The sequence below is a fragment of the Meleagris gallopavo genome, chromosome 24 (assembly GCF_905368555.1).
Source record: "Meleagris gallopavo chromosome 24, MGAL_WU_HG_1.1, whole genome shotgun sequence".
Classification (NCBI taxonomy): domain Eukaryota; kingdom Metazoa; phylum Chordata; class Aves; order Galliformes; family Phasianidae; genus Meleagris; species Meleagris gallopavo.
Window position 1 is genome coordinate 4280556 of NC_139427.1, and position 13711 is coordinate 4294266.

At 40.3% G+C, this 13711-nt stretch overlaps 1 long non-coding RNA gene across 3 annotated transcripts in view; it reads right to left on the minus strand.

The window, feature by feature from the left end:
* LOC104914248 (uncharacterized) overlaps positions 1–13711 on the minus strand; it is a 156711-nt gene that overhangs the window by 105487 nt on the left and 37513 nt on the right. Inside the window, exon 1 of one of the 3 annotated variants that reach the window (XR_014887989.1) lies at positions 10663–11125. The exons of the other annotated variants lie outside the window; for them this stretch is intronic. This is a non-coding gene — a long non-coding RNA (uncharacterized LOC104914248). Of the gene's footprint in view, positions 1–10662; positions 11126–13711 lie in introns of those variants that run through there. 3 annotated transcript variants of the gene reach the window in all.

Genomic DNA, 13711 nt, shown 5'->3' on the forward strand with positions numbered 1-13711 from the left:
GGAAAACAGAGAAATACAATACTTTTCTGAACAGGAGGCATTTGTTGTAATTATTAATGCAAAGATTGAACGTTATTACCATAATGTAACTCAAGACGCATCTGAACAGGGCCCCCTGAGGGAAACAACTTGATGTATGTTTACAATCAAGCATGCTAGGGAAACAAAAGGACACTTGAGCTAAAGAGATATATTTATCCACGCAGTATTTATAATAAGGCATAAGAAGAGCATCTACTACATAAATCATCACCTTTCTAGGAACGCAGTCTTTGGCCTCAATAGCAGATCAGACAGTCTCAATTTATAGTAAGGTCAACTCCTATAAAGAGAATAAATGATTAATGGCTGTTACAGATGAGAGTAGTGCTTTAAAGGCACATCAACAGCAGAGGGTTACAATCGACTTGAAGCTCCACAGAATGCTTACTCATTTGCTCAAGTATTTATCACTTATTGAACTATTGATATCGTCTGCAATCACACTAACAGACCAAGCAAGGCCTAGATCTCGACAGGATTAGAATGGGGAACTATCAAGCATAAATACTGGGCCTCCATTCAGGTAGAAAAGCTGGGATATAAAGCTTCATTCTTGCTACACCCTTTCTGATCTGGCGCCATCACTTCCTTGCTCCTCATCACACATTCACATTTGCCTACAGACTAGAAGTCTTCTTTCCAGTTGAACACTCTTGTGCATTCTGTTCAGGCCACGATCACTGTGTCAAAACATGTCAGCACATTATGATATATCTGAAAAATTAGAAGTGCTAAAAACGTTAGTGAAATACATTTGAATTGGTGAAAAGCAAGCTGCAAAGCCGGAGTGATTTGTTTTGACAATACCTCCACCTGAAACTTTATCTAAGCCTACATCTTCCTGGGAAATGCTTTTGTCAGAATCGAAACATGTTTTCCAGAGAAAAAAAAACTGTCCGCACCCAAAGTGTTTGTTTAGCTACTGCATCATGTAGAGCTGGAACAGGCTCTCATCGTGTGCTTTAAGCTGTTATTGTCACCTACGCAGTTTTGCTTGCCATGAACCTGGGGGGGACAAGTGATGACCTGAAGGTCCTGGTCCAGCATATTGCTGCTATTTGCCCATTATTTTCCTTTCATGCTCCAGCACATCAACCTCTCTGCTCTCCAGCTAACATTAACACCTGTCTCCTGAAAAGTGGTAACTCACAGCTCCCTCAGTGCAAACAAACATGCTTGTATCACTTCTCAGAGGAAAACTAACTGCTATCCAACTCTCTAAAAAGTGCTAAGTCCGAAAAAAATTGAATGCAGTGCACTGATCCAAATTAGCACAGGTATGTGACAGCTTGTGTCAGTCTACCTCAATAAAAAGGTTTTCTTCACAACACGGTGAGGGCTTCATTAGGTTTTTAACTCTATTAATAGAGTTCATTAGTTAAAAAGATTCACTTAATAGGATGAGGGGAATGGCCCTAAGTGCTCTCCAGGCTGGAGGAAGTCTGTAGGCACCATGAGCATTAAAACATATTAAGCAGTGCGAGCCCAGGAACCCTCCGGAGTTTTGAGAGTATTACTTTTAAATTAGAGATGGGAAATTTTCCCCATTGAAGCTGGACAGAAAACAGCTGTGCTCATTAAAAGAGGAGGAACTGCTAAGTAGTTATACAATCAACACTATGTAATTAACAGAGAATTATAATAGTAGATCTCGCACTGTGATTTAGTTACGTGCAGGCAGAATGCTAACAGCTTTGCAGTCTGCTGCCTTTTATGTTGCTCCTCTTGTTCAGCTGCATTGCACGGGGTGCAAATCCCAAAATGCTGCTGTGCTCCTCTGCCTCGTGCTGCAACTAAGACCAGGGCTCTCCATGCCATCGTGGTGAGAAGTCTGCTCAGAGGGGTTGGCTCTTCCAGCCTAACAGCCAACCTGAAAACATCTGCCCTGCATTTTAAAGGGAGTATCAGGCAGTCACATAAAGCTTCCACCAAGCAAGAGAATGAGGAATACATGCTCCCTCCTCAAATTTCTGTGCGCTCCTGGCCACAAAAGCATACTGAGCAATGTGAGAGAAGCCCTGAAGCAGTCCTTCATTTAGATTCGTGTTGACTGTGCTTGCATGGAAAGTTTGACTCTATTAGCCTGAAAAATCCCGTATGCAGCAGGTGAAGATGAGCCTCGCCTCTGACAACTGAGGACAATACACACCAGTACCACAGTAGCCATGAGAGTCAAACCCAAAAAGCAAACCAAGAAGACCTATTACCCTATGTCATTTCAGATTGGAGTTCTGCAACGTGTTAGCTGGAGAGCATCTCATGCAAATTCACTCCTTCAGCAGACAGGTTTAGCTATGCCATTATTGCTCAGTGGAAACCTTCCAAATTTTGGGAGATATATTGTTGGTAAGTCTCAACTATGCACGACGCCCTGCTGCTTCATCCTGCCATCCTCCATCTCCAGCTGCCCCACAGGACAGGATTTTCCTACTCAACATCAGGCATCGAAAAAACCAGAAGGAATCCCCACACACTCTGGTGCTGCACGTTTGCCTCTGCAGAACAGAAAATCCTGGACAGGAGAAACACAGCATTTTCAAGTGCAACACATTCAAGCTTTCTGGGATTCAGCATTAGGACTCTATCAGCTTGTGTGCTGCCAAGATGAGCAGAAAATAATACTAATTATAGTTGATGGAATCAAAAGGTACAGCTGCGAGTCCACAAACTGCTGACATAAGAGATCATCAGCAATGAACAAGACTACTACTGAATCACCATCAGTGCTTTTAAGTTACCCACTGGTGTACCTATTTATAAATAAATTTCTCTTTCCCATTATCCAACGGGATGGCAAGCAAGTTCTTTATCCTCTGCCTGGATTTGGCACTCCATGGGATATATAATCACCAAGTTATTAAATGTTTTGGTCACATTTAAACACAAATCCACCGGAGGCATCTTCCCTGAGTTTCTTAAAACAGGATGGCTTCAATCACTGCTGTACAAAGACTTCTGGTGGCACATACATTCTCCAGTTTCAGACTTAGGCTTTCCCAGAATTGGGAAGTCTCTTGGGCTAATACTGCCTCTTCTCTCCTTCCTGCCATCTCTAGAGAAATGGGAAATTGAGATTTTTCAAGCTCATTTATCAAATGGCAATTAGGTAATAAATCTAATCTCCAAGTCCTTATTTCCCAGTCATCTTCTTTAACCACTAGATGACGGTACTTCCTTAATTAGCAGCTCGATTCCCAAGGTTTCTGAGAACTTCCACCTCTTGTTGGCTCCAGTTGGAATTCTGGATGCTCAGGAGTTCCGGGAATCAATTTCTAACTACAAAAGACAAAAGCGTTCTACACATTTAGAGCCACGTTGCAAAGTTTTCTCCCAAAATTTTCCCTTTTCACTTATGACAAGAAATTGAAGGCCCTAATTCTGCAACAGGACCTGCCATGTCATGTATGGAACCACAGCACAACTCTGAAGCCTTGACCTAGCTTTAGTAATGGGATACAAGAACTGGACATAGAATTGCTGTTACTCCATATGCTTATTTTTAGGGACTACTCAAAAACAAATGTCAGTGTAGCCATAAAGGAAGTGCCACACTTGCATTAAAACACAGTTTTCAACTGCTTTTTAATGATGAGGATTGGACAGACTATTTTAGCTTCTCATGTTAAAACAAAATTACGCATTTTATTTTATACTTCAGAAACTTCTTTTTTTCCCCCCGTTCTCCTCAAGGGATTTTTTTTTTTTTTTTTAATTGTTTCTGGAACAGCACATTATCATTTAACCCCCTTGTTCAGTCTCATTTTCCGCTTTCTCTATTTTCACACACAATTGAACTGACTTAAAGCAAAATGGAATTTATTAAGCCGAAGACAATGTGGGTAATCAACATAATGCAGTGTCTGCTAATCCCTGGTTACTCCATTTTTTACTGTTTATTCGACTTTTGGTCTACAATGTTTGGAGCAGAGAATATGGATTTTCTTCACTCAGAAGAGTCATTCAATTAGAAAATGTGTGCAATACTGTGCACGCTGTATGCCCTATGTACCAGCACAGCACTTGATAAGAGGACTATCAATCAAACACACGCAAAGAGCTCAAGTTTTCAAGGCTCTGAATATTCTTTTACCAACCAGTAAAAGCAGCAACTACATGGGTGCTATGTAAGCTTTACCTAGCACAAGTTTGGTCAGAGGTTGTAGTTATTCATTCCAAGACGACCACACAAGCTCTAGCTCACATCTGGCTGCCTTTGCATAGCAATTTCTTTACATACAAAGACAACCTGCACAGCAAAGGGCTTGCAATTCTGAATTTCCATCTCAAGAACAGCCCACAATGTGATTTATCACACACACTTTGCTTCACACCATCCAGCCATCCCACAACACTGCCACTTCAAACACAACAGCAGCATTCTGGGATGCATGGAACCTTTAATGTGAGGAACTCTATGGGAACAATGCACACGTACTCATAGCACAGTCCTGTTATTTTACTACTTCAAACTTGTGCTGCAGTAGCCATTAACTTTCTATGCTCTAAATATTGCAGCACATAGAAGAAAACTGGTAGCAAACAGGTCTGTCTTCCAAGAATAACAAAAATAAAATAGGCAGTAACTTAAAAAAAGGATAAGAGCTCAGTGTCCCATGCTGTTTTCTTCAGTATACGCGAGCAAACGTCAGAATAGCAAAATTTTACCACACAGCTCAATATTAGCTTTCAGAAACATATGTACGGCCAAACACGGAACTCCAAACAAGATCTTCCATGTGGCCAATTTCCTCATGTCAAGGCATTAGCTCTCATTTGAATGGGCAAACATCTAACCCAAATTATTACTACTCTGTAGTCGCCCAGATACCAAATTACAAACAACAGATTCAGCCATCTGAATAATTTACAGAAAATTAAGAACAGCTCTTTTACAAAAGCACATCTGACTGCAGAAGCCAACTGCTTTCTGTAACGCAGCGTGGTCAGTTTGTACAAGATAAACAAGAAATAAAACTGTAAAAAAAATGTTTTACTAAGCATATCCTCATGGAGATATTTAGTCCTTTGTTGATCTAAGAAACCATATTTCTACTTGTATTTAATTTCATTTCTAACTGACATCCACGAGGCTTTGTCTGGTTCTCCGTTCCAGAGTGTTCTTCATTTAAAGGAATCCAGAGCAATCTAAGTAGCATTAAAAAATAAAGATAACTCCACACATTGTATGCTAAACAATGACGGAATCAAGTGTGCTCTCAGCAAGTTTGCTGATGACACCAAGCTGAGTGGTGTGATTTACACAGTGGAAGGAAGGGATGCCACGCAGAGGGATCTCAACAGGCTTGAAAGGTGGGCCTGGGTGAACCTAATGAAGTTCAACACAGCAAACTGCAAAGTTTTAAACTTGGGCCGGAGGAATCTCAGGCATCCATACAGACTGGAAGGAGCAGTCCTCGAGAGCAGCCCTGCAGAGAAGAATCTGGGGGTCCTGATGGATGAAAAACTGAACATGAGCCAGCAGTGTGTGATTACAGCACAGAAAGAAAATGGGATCCTAGGCTCCATCAGAAGAGGGGTGGCCAGCAGGGACAGGGAGGTGATTGTTCCCCTCTATTCTGCTCTTGTGAGGTCACATTTGGAGTGTGTCCAGGCCTGGAGCCCAATACAAGAAAGATGGAGAGCTGTTGGAGGGGTGCAGAGGAGAGCCACAAAGATGATCAGGGGGCTGCAGCACCTCCACTACAAAGACAGGCTGAGGGAGCTGGGCTTGTTCAGCCTGGAAAAAAGAAGGCTGCGGGGTGACCTCAGTGCAGCCTGCAGGACCTAAAGGGAGCCTAAAGACAGGAGGGGAATCAACTCTTGGAAAGGGGAGATAACAGCAGGACAAGGGGAAATAGTTGGAAGTTGAGGGAGGGGAGATTGAGGTTGGATGTCAGGGGGAAGTTGTTTGCTGTGAGAGTGATGAGGTGCTGGAACAGCTGCCCAGAGAGGCTGTGGATGCCCCATCCACCCCTGGAGGTGTTCAAGGCCAGGTTGTTTGGGGCTCTGGGCACCTAGTCCAGTATTAAATGTGGAGTTTGGCGGCCCTGCCTGTGGCAGGGGGTTGGAGATCTATGATCCTTGAGATCCCTTCCAACCCAGGCCATTCTGTGATTCTGGAAACCAGAACAAACATTCACTCTCAGTCCACACTAATGAGCTTTGGGAGAGAGCCTTCATTCAAGCATCATAGTTTTAGACAGTAATTCAAAGAGCATTACGAGACTTGGTGAAGAAATCTTAATGCCTTTCAACAGAAGTTCATCATCAGATGCTACCCTTTCTATCCAAACCCGCCACTAATTTCCTCCTATCTCAGCTACCCATCTGTCACGTGGCAGTAATGATGCAATGAGAAAAACACAACTGCTTATATAAATATATCTGCTGACTTTACAGTTTTCTAAACTCATCACAAGTTATTCCCATGCATCTTCAACTATTCAATGAGACAACAAATGAAGCAAAACATCTGTCAAAGTCTTGATAAAAGAAGTAAACTACATTGGAAATTTTAATTTCTAAACTTGAGATAATAATTTGAAATAATTTATTTTAAGTTTCCCAGGCTCTTGTCATCTATAAGCAACACTGTCATTTCCTCTTCCCAACCATCTCAGCATCCATTTGGGTATACCTTGAAGCTAATTTTGAATTTGGAGATTACAGTTGTCCTTTGTAAGCTCTGCTACACAAGCAAGCTACTTAGAGATTTAAAAAAAACAGGAAAATTACATACTTGATGCTGAATTTACAGCAATGCCAGTAGGTTTTCAGTGTTCAGAACCCATTTCTAGTGTTTCTAGAACTGGACACATGGCAATTGCTGGCCTTCAGAAAGTCAATCCTTCTCCCAGAGAGGAATAAAAATGCAACAAGATAGCTCAACTTCTTTTTCTGTGCTCTTTATGATTGCTAAAATGTTTGAAAAGGAACATTACAGAACCTGTTTTGCGAATTAGTGTATTTCTGAAGAAAACAAATAGGCTTACAGAATTCTCTTCAGCTCTTTATCAGCTAAACTGGATCTTAGAGAGATAAAAATCGACCAGTACCATATCTTTAATCTATTATTTAGTAAACCAAATTTTTTCTCAAAAGCTAAAAGCAAGCCCGACTGCATTTTGTAGTTTGTCAGGTGTGCACAGTGTGTGCATGCTTTCTGTTTGTGTTTTAATTTCACAGCATCTTCCACTCTACTTTAAGCCAAAAGACAACGTTTAATAACCTTGCTATCCATAGAGACATAGCTGACAAACAGTGTGCAGACCCTGCGTAAACAGTTTTATGTGTTTTGACTCTTCTAGCAAAGGCATTAATGCAAAATTTTATTTCGTTTAACAGCAACATAAGAGGAGTTAAGTTTCCTACAAAACAGATAATCAAGTTTCTGCAGTTTAATCCAAGTGAAAGAATATGAAGGTCACCCTGCAGGGCAGAATTTATCCTGGCTTGGGTCTGCATAGTGTCAGCTTAGGTCTGAATTAAGCGATTAGATACATTTGGCTGGCTCTGCACACAAGTTGCTGTTTGTCCATTAAGCTCCAAGAGGCTATCTGAGACACTTGGACTGGGTGGTTCCTCCTTCTGCCTTTCTTTGAGTTTGAAAATACTCGCTTTACATTTTCTGTTTTATGCAAACTTTGTAACATGTTTGTAATGTTCATTTCATGTTATTGTATAACCAGATGATCTATGATTCTGTATACCAACTATCATTTGTAGTAGAGCATTATGCACATTCATCAAATAACTACTGCTATTCTCAGGAGAGAAAAAAGCTTATATGCACATACATGCACAAAGTTTATTGTTATCTGGGTAGTAAGAGGATACAGAGGAGATGATGGAGCTTCAGCCAAACAACACAAGTCAGACTGCGTATGTCACTTTCCACCTCAAAACAACTTACACTTTTCTCCCAGTGAAAAGGCTTATTTACTAAGTCAGTTCAGCCCAATTCCGTTTTTCTCTAGGAAGACAGTGCTGTAAAACAGTCACAATTCACTGCTGGGCATTATAAAGATTTAAGCAGGAGTTAAGTACTCTGAACTTCTTGCTTTTGCCCCGGGTGTGATTTGTGCTGAATCAAACCACCAACCCGCACAGGTTTCCAGTAAATCTACTTTTAATCCTTAGCCCCTAAAGAAAACGATTCTATGATTCTAAAACACCAAAATTCAGATGGCTTTCACCCATCAGAAATTCCATTGTTTTCTACCCTTGCCATACTATTCCTATTCAAAACCTCCTCAACAGTTTAAATTGCAAACATTAGAAATTTCCACTTCTTCCCCAACAACTTCACTCTGTTCTCCTACTGGAACTCGAGATTGATGAAAAGCCTACAAGCAAGCTCAACAACCTCCAGGCTGAGGATCTCCAACAATTCCTATGATACTCTCAAGTCTGAAGGCGTGAACCTGCTCTTTGTTTTGCCTCTCCATGTCCAACATTTTATTAATGGTCTCTGCAATCCAGATAATGATTTTAGCCTGCACACACTCACTCCATGAAATTATGATGCGATTAGTTCCCACTTTGTGATCCTTGAAGCCATCTTTCAACAAAATTTGCTGTATTTCAGTCTCTCCTGGAAACTGAAATGATTATTGTGAAGCATTGATTCTGAAGTCCAGTGTCAAAAACAAAAGAACAAATACAACAGGAGCTCCTATATGAGCCAAGGCAACTTAGTAAAAAGATTTGGAAACATTGGTGGGGGGGAGGAGAAAAAGCAATAAAAAAAGAGTAACAACAAAAAAAAAAATACCCTACATACAAAAAAACCTTAACTGAATACAGGCCCCAGCACCATGTCCACGCCCTTTCCATGACGCCCTCCATGTTCCCCGAACACTCACAGAGCCGAGGGAAGCAACTGATAATGGCTCAGTGATTTTCTATTTAGTTTCTGAAACAACTTCCAACTTTGCCCTCCGGGATGTAATTCAGACTACAGGATGAGCACCTGTTGAATAAAAGGAAGGAAATGAAAACCACCTCCCTCAACCCTTGCAGGTGGCTCTTTGCCCTCCCCACTCACACACCAACCCACCCAGCCACGAAGTTTCCCCTTGCTCTTTTTTTGCTCGCTTAAGTCTATCTTTCTCTCTGCTCAGTGCCTTATCTCTGTGGCTGTATGGCCTATATTTGCTCAGTTTTGTGTTCACATTGCAGGACATTGCGAAGGGACTCAGTTTTGTGTTCACACATTGCGAAGTGGCTGAAGCATCTCCCACAACTCACAAGCAAAGCCTTCAGCTTTTTTACTTCACTTTTGGGTCTTCGATAAGTACTGCCAATTAACCTCACAAAGTGCTCGGATTCTCTGACAAAGCATCTGCATACTTCTTAGAAGGCTTTTGTCATCCATTATAATGGATGACAGTTTGGCCTATTGACCTACCTTTCCCAACCCTATCTTGTAACATAAGCACTACCTTGAAAGCTTAATAAATCTGTTTCTCCAATAACAGAAAACTAGGTTGATTCCTCTATAGCTCCCACAGTATGGATTTCTGAAAAAAATTCTGTCATTTTTGACAAATACAGCCTCTCTGCTTCGCTGTGTAATCCTACCATAGGCCCAGCAATCACAAAACTAATAGGCCCTTCACAGATTACATCTGAACCTGAATTATTTTTTTATAACCTGTGAACATTTTTCATAGTAAAGCAGTGATGTCCACTTCCAAAAAACAAAAACCTGCCTGTCATTGGTGTGATTTTTAAGTCTCTGTATCTTACAAATACTATTGTTTTTCCTACTGATACCTTAACATGCAGAGCAAGCAATGGAGCATTATTAATAAAGTTCCAGTTCATTGAAATAAATAAACCCCAGGTTCAGGCCTGAAGGTAAGGACCTGGCAGACTGATGGATATTTCTCTAGTACTTCTACTGCAAATGATAATTTATGAGTTTGCAGCTATCCATATGGATCACAACAAAAGCTTAAGTGCCCTTGAGATAAAGAGAAAGATGAATGGTTAGGCAGATGTGAGGAACTGGATGGATTAGTAGAGTGCTAAGGAGATATAAACAGCTCTCCCCCCAAACCTTTATTTTTCTCCCTATAGTCACAGATCTGTAGTTGTAAAACTTTACATTTTACCATATAAAAGGTACCATACCACGCACTATTAGCTCTTATTTAATTTAAATCAATTAGCCAGTGGCTCAAGTATTTTGTTTCTACACCCAAACTTGATGAAAACATGTCTGCTGTATTATCAAAGGAGTCTCATTTTCATGCTATATATCGCATTGCTCTTAATATTTGGAAAAGATAACTTACCTTCTTCTATTGTTACCTGGTTGGGAAAATTTTGGTCAAATAGGCTTACTCATTGAATGGCCTAGGTTAAAAAAGACCACCACAATCATCTAGTTTAACCTCCCTGCCACATCAGAGTCACCAACCACCAGGCCAGGCTGCCCAGAGCCACATCCAGCCTGGCCTTGAATGCCTCCAGGAATGGGGCATCCACAACCTCCTTGGGCAACCTGTTCCAGTACATCACTACCCTCTAAGTCAATTACTCAATTTTCTTAATCCCTGTAGCAACTGAGGGCTCAGCGCAATGGGAAACGTTACAAAAGAAAGAAGTATTTACCTCTGTCTAAGGATCTAGGCTCGCTGTAGAAGCTCCACAAAGGAGGAATTTTCAACAAGAGATCCTTTCATGGTAGCAGTTAGCCCTTAAATGGGGTCTAGGAGAGGTGCAGCCAGGTTCCACCCCTTCCAGTCACACAGCTGAATTGCCTTGCCTTGTGCTCACACGGCTGACCGGGTCCTTTCCCCAGCTGCTCAATCAGTGATTCAGGCTAGGACTCAACAGTTCCCGTACAATCCCAAAAAGAGAGCTCTCTTTATTCAAACAAAGGGAGAATCAACTGGAGACATTTTTCCTCAACCCATCTGAAATCACAGCCTCTTTTTTACTCTTCCTGATGTATTGTTCCTCCTCTTTTCATAACTGGCCAAAGAACTTGGAAGTTACAGACTTCCCAATCCGCCTAATACATATTCCTCTTTGTGTGTGACCTGCTAGGCTTACATGGTAAATCCAAAGTTCATAATTCACGCTGTCCATAGACCTTTGTAACTAAAAACTTATTTGGTGAGAGTAGACAGACCAAGTGGAAAGGAATTTGTAAGCTTCTGCACAACTTGCAAGCAAGGGCATTGTGTTTGCAAGCATCTGCGTAAATGATTTTTATTTACAAGGACATCTCTCAAGGTAAATTTCAAATTAAGATAAAAAAAATTTCAAATGCCAAGAACAAATTCTCCTGAAAGAGCTCCTCTTACAATGAAATAATTTAAGAAACACCCAAAATGGGAAGACTGCGTAGTTCCAAAATCTTGAGGAACAAAGTATTTCATAAGTCATTTCAGGCACTCGTTCTGGAAAGATCTTAATTCATAAAATACTCTTATTAAAGTAGATTCATTACTTCCCCAGCGCAAGACCAGTATCACTGCAGCTGCTATGCAGTGTTTGCTTTCTTTCTGAACAGATTTGGGAAATAGCTTCCCTTAGGTCACCCAGTATTGTTGTGGAGTATCAGGAAAAGAAAATGCAGAATCTGAGGCTACAGTTCCCAGCACAAGTTGGGAGGCTGCACAATTTTGCATTCAAGTCTTGGCCACTACCAATATTCAATATAAACCATACTAAATCTTCCTATTTCTAAAAGCAAGTAATAATTTGCTTTGCTACGCCATCTCTGCTGGAATCTAATGCAACTCTTACAACCATTTTATCATTTTCAACAATTCAGTTTCAAAACAAAAAGTTTTAGTTGATTTTTAGCAGCACACTTGAGTACACAGACTGTCACATCTATAATCAGTTATTCTTTCATTCCTTGTCACCCAAGAGGAGGCACATTTGAAACAGCACCAACAAACCCTAAGGAGTTTGGATTACTTTATTTTAATTGTACTGACTGCGTAAATCAATAGCATTTCAATTCTTCAAAAGTGTTCACTCTATCATTTTGATATTAGAAATAGACTAGCTACATTATTGATCCGAGTTACATAAGCATATGTGGATGTAACATTTACTTGGATGAATAAATTTTTAAGTTCAAAAAGTAATTCCTTTTTTTCCTCCCTACTTTTCTCAAACTGGAATTCAACATCTACAAAAACCCACTAACTAATTTATGGGAGATATCGAATATATATTTCAACACTCTAACATTACACAGAGGGGATCTTTTATTATTGCCAAGGCCATAAAAGATGAGCAGATTCAATATTTTATATTCCCATCTATTACTTGGCATGCAGAGGATTCTGAATCACGATGGTGAAAAAGCATAATATTTCTCCTACCCAAGTCCCACCATTGACTTACTGTCTATCCACATGCCACAAAGCCATACAAACATAACTGATGTTGTTCAAGCACCAGACATTGAACATTACATTACCAGGATACGTTCAGGAGCTGGCAGCCTCAGGATGGTCTGTCAGGCAGCTGAAGGTAAAAAGCACAATCATGCTGTTTTTAGTATCCAATCTAAAATATCTATACCCCCACACTGCCAGAATGTACCCCCATACAGCATCCAGCACAGCATTTGCTTGAGCAAAACTCACCATCATGAGGAATTAAGTCTTACCATCTTTGGTAAGTACAAAACTCTGACGGTCAAACAGTGGCTTACAAACTATTGAAACCAATTCTTAAAACTCCAATTGAAACACAGAAAAACATCCACAGAGCATTGCATTACCAGGACAAGGTCTTGGTCAGACCCTTCACACTGCAGCACACGCACACAGTGTGAAACAGTTTGTTTTTTTTCAATCCAGCAATCTTCCATTTACCGTCAGGTGTGTCCACACAAAGTTATAAAATAAATCAACTTTATCAGTTTCTAGCACCTGTAGGTCATCTTTATCTCAGAATTCTGGAGGGATGTATAATATTCAGCATGAACATTATGGTTTCACTCCAACATCAAAGACTTCAGCAATGTGGAACTAGTAAAATGGGGCAGAAATATATAATCCATGAGAAAACTTTGTTACTTACTGAAGAATGTTAACGTGTGAATATTATTTTACTTTAAGCCAAGAATCCTGTACTGAAGGTACGTTTCTCTCCTTAAATTCACGCAAAAAATGTCTGTGCCCAAACACTACTGAAAGGATTGCTTTTTTTTTTTTTCTGAAAAGCTCTAGAGAGACAAGACATCAGGAATAATTTGGATCTACCATTAACCCAGTGTGTGGCCTGGGCTGATTTCAATGAAAACTGAGATGGGCTGGAAAAAGCTGTACCTGTAATTGCAATGATACACAAAAGGTTCTATTAACTACACAAATGAGGCACAGAGGTTTAGGAAGTCTTTCAGGAAAGAGGATTATTTTCTCTGTGCCCAGCACAAAGAAGTGCTTACCTAGGTGGTAAACATCAGGCTATAACAGAATGCAAATAAATAAATTAATAAAGCAATTAACAGACAAAGATAGAAACAAGTTCAAAGTGTGGAGCTTTGTGGCTGAAAATCTTTTTTTTTTTCTTTTGTGGCCATTTACTGCAATTACTTCAGCATACAGTATCTTCTTTCCAATCAGTAGCAATACTGTGCACTGATTTCCAAGCTCTTATTATTATTTAATTCTGATTAACAGAAGACTTT